The sequence below is a fragment of the Odontomachus brunneus genome, unplaced genomic scaffold, assembly GCF_010583005.1.
Source record: "Odontomachus brunneus isolate Ranch 3 - 2012 unplaced genomic scaffold, Obru_v1 Obru_scaffold_214, whole genome shotgun sequence".
In the NCBI taxonomy this organism is placed as follows: Eukaryota; Metazoa; Arthropoda; class Insecta; order Hymenoptera; family Formicidae; genus Odontomachus; species Odontomachus brunneus.
In genome coordinates, this window is record NW_022639664.1 from 436,091 (window position 1) to 439,293 (window position 3,203).

Sequence of the window (3,203 nt, forward strand, 5' to 3'; positions counted from 1 at the left end):
CCATCGGTTATTCTGTGGACATGTCGGGGACTTTAGCATGTCCTCCAATTTCATAAACAAATATCCCACAAACGTCCACTGAATGTCCGAAGGACGTAAAATGGATGGATCCATTTTATGTCCTTCGGACATTCAGTGGACGTTTGTGGGATATCTGTTTATGAAATTGGAGGACATGCTAAAGTCCCCGACATGTCCACAGAATAACCGATGGACGTTCAATGGACATAAAAGTAGCATCCGGATTTGTAATTTACAAGATAATTTTGTAATTTGTAAATTAAAAAGATGAAACATATATATCTTATTATGGATATCCTCAATATCTTTAAAGGACATCTTATAGATATCTATGTGCTAAGTACATACTTGAAATTCTACATGTTGTCCTTACACTTATGCCCCTTTCTTTCTATTTCAGATCGTGTAGAATATTTCATCATTTTCTCTCTCTGACGTAACATTCCTGAGATTAAATTTTGTATTTCCAGTATGCGCTATTGGTGAAGACAACGTCGGGTATACCGACATCGTTCTACAAAGTGTTCTAGAACAGACTCATCCACGAGTCGACCAACGACTCCATTCTCTTCTACTACAAGGCGGTTCTGAAAGTGAGTTGTTCTTATCGTATATAAGTTAAATAAAAAAAAGACAGAATCCTCTCAATGATCACTCCTCACGATATTTTGATCCTATTTTCGATCTCGACATTCAATTTAAGGTCTGTCTTAATACTCTGAAGTCTACGTCAACTTTCTTGGATTCCATTCCACCTACTAACTTTGTCGAGAGGTCTTATTTGGAAACAAGTGACATTTTGTACGTTTTCTGCCATTTATAGGCCTATAATTCCTTCAGAATAGACAGATGTTAGCAGGTTCAGTTCGAGAGTAGGGCTAAAAAATGTCAACTCGGTTTGACACAAGTAGAGAGTGTGAGAGATACGTCTCTTAGCTACGTGTCAGGATCTGCGTTTGGCGTTTTTCAGGATAAGACGTACTACGAACTGAAAAACCTGCAGTGGAAGTACTAGTACTTTCTACAGATGCAGGTGACCGGCGTTTGGCGTCACGCAAGGCCTCCAAGGTGTTCAACAGCACCGACTACATAGCGTACAGTAAGCTCGATCACACTGACAATACTCGTCCGTGGCGATAGTTCATTCATGCATATTTTCCTCGGTCCTCCTTCTGAGTCTAGTAGTAGTCGGGACAATTAAAGAAAGAAGTGACTTTTCATTGAAGCCGATGTCAGAAGACGTTCTTGCAGGTGCGAGCGGAGCCAGACCGGTTTCCACGTTGCATAAGCTGCCACTGCGGCGATATGAAGATGCATTTGGTTTGACCGGCCAACAGCAACGCCAAGATGTACAATATTATGTGACGCAAGCAGTTTTGCTCGCGCGAGAAAAGCTCGGAACATCGACGGAGATCTACCGTATGGCAGTTAATCCAGGTACATGGAGTTTTAGTCTTTTCTTCTTTTTCCTGTTCACGCGAGCAGATTGTCACTATCGCCGACAGATCGCCGGAAGTGCAACGAGAAACACGCATAGTGTAAAATTATTGACATCCTTTTAGTCATTGGCACTCTAGAATTGCATTTTAAAACGTCCTTTTAGAAGAAAATTTTATTATAACATCTATAGTATGTATAACGTGAACTATAATAAGTTTCAATAAAATTTTTCTCGAAAAGACGTTTTGAGATGCAATCTGAAGAAAAAAACCTGATTATTATTTTGACTACCGTTGTAGTAAAACTTCTTGCCCATACTATAGGATTCCAAAAGAGAACTTTATAATTAAAACTGTGAATAATCGTCGCTGGTTGCACAAAAAATCCAAATATTTAACCACTTGACTGGCACGCGCGCCAAAAGGCGCATCCCTGCCCACGCCACAACTGGCACGCGCGTCAAAAGTCACGCGTTTTACGCGAGAAGAAACTCCCCTTACTTCTATGCTGGAAATATATTACTGAATTTAAAAGGTTACTAATCTTATGTTTTTGATATCAAGAAATCCGAATTTTATGTCAAAATTAAAGAATTTTCAAACCACGATGCACTATCGTCTGTTTAATACGCACGGAAAATTCTTTCTTTTACATTGATTTGAGAACTAAGATTATACTTTTATAATATTGTTTGTTAATTCAAATTGTAATAAACATTTCCAAAACATATAAACGTAGTTAATCTTCGCGCATTTGCTGATAATGTGAATCATGACCCCGGAGTATAATCTTAGTTCTCAAATCAATGTAAAAGAAAGAATTTTCCGTGCGTATTAAACAGACGACAGTGCATCGGGGTTTGAAAATTCTTTAATTTTGACATAAAATTTGGATTCCTTGATGTCGAAAATATAAGATTAACGTAACTTTTTAAGTTTAATATTATATTTCCAGCATAGAAGTAAGGGGAGTTTCTTCTCGCATAAAGCGCGCGACTTTTGGCGTGCGTGCCAGTTGTGGTACGGACACGAATGCGCCTTTTGGCGCGCGTGCCAGTCAAGTGGTTAAAGTGTCAGTGATTAAGGGGGATCGATATTTAGGTGTTTCACCCTAGGCTTAGGTCGATGGCAATCAGTATTGCCGTGTCAGTCGATCCAGAGGCAGTTAATTGCAACCATTGAATTTCAGACGTCGCACTACGACCTGCAGCAACTGCAAAGTGACTGCACATACAGCGCGAACGTGTGAAACGTATTGAAAGGTGATGGAAGCAATGGTTATAGGGAGAGTATAGAGTTCTTTGTGACCGAATATCAGGATGAACAGAAGTGTCAGAAGCACTCGCGGTGGAAGACAGTGAGATATAAGATGAAACCGTCCAAATCCAGACGGCACTTCGCTGGTCTGTTTGTGTTAGAAACATGCTGACGGTGAAGATGGGGCGACTCGATGGATTGTAAGTCGCCACGGTGGTGTTCGTAATCCACGGGTATTGACGGTAATGTCCATCGTTCGCGAATATTGTTGGAAGGATTTGTATCTTATTTGTGCCTGATAAGAGCTACCGTACTACACAAAGTTGAAATAATTTCTCGGGGGAGAAAAGTGCGTGAGGTTCTTTTGCGATTTTCTGAACATTTGGAAGCAGCTCTTCCCCCGAATGATTTCGGCATATGAGCTTCGTTCGCGGTGAATAGCCAAGTCTGAATTGGGCGTATCGTAAGATTTTTACACACAAATAT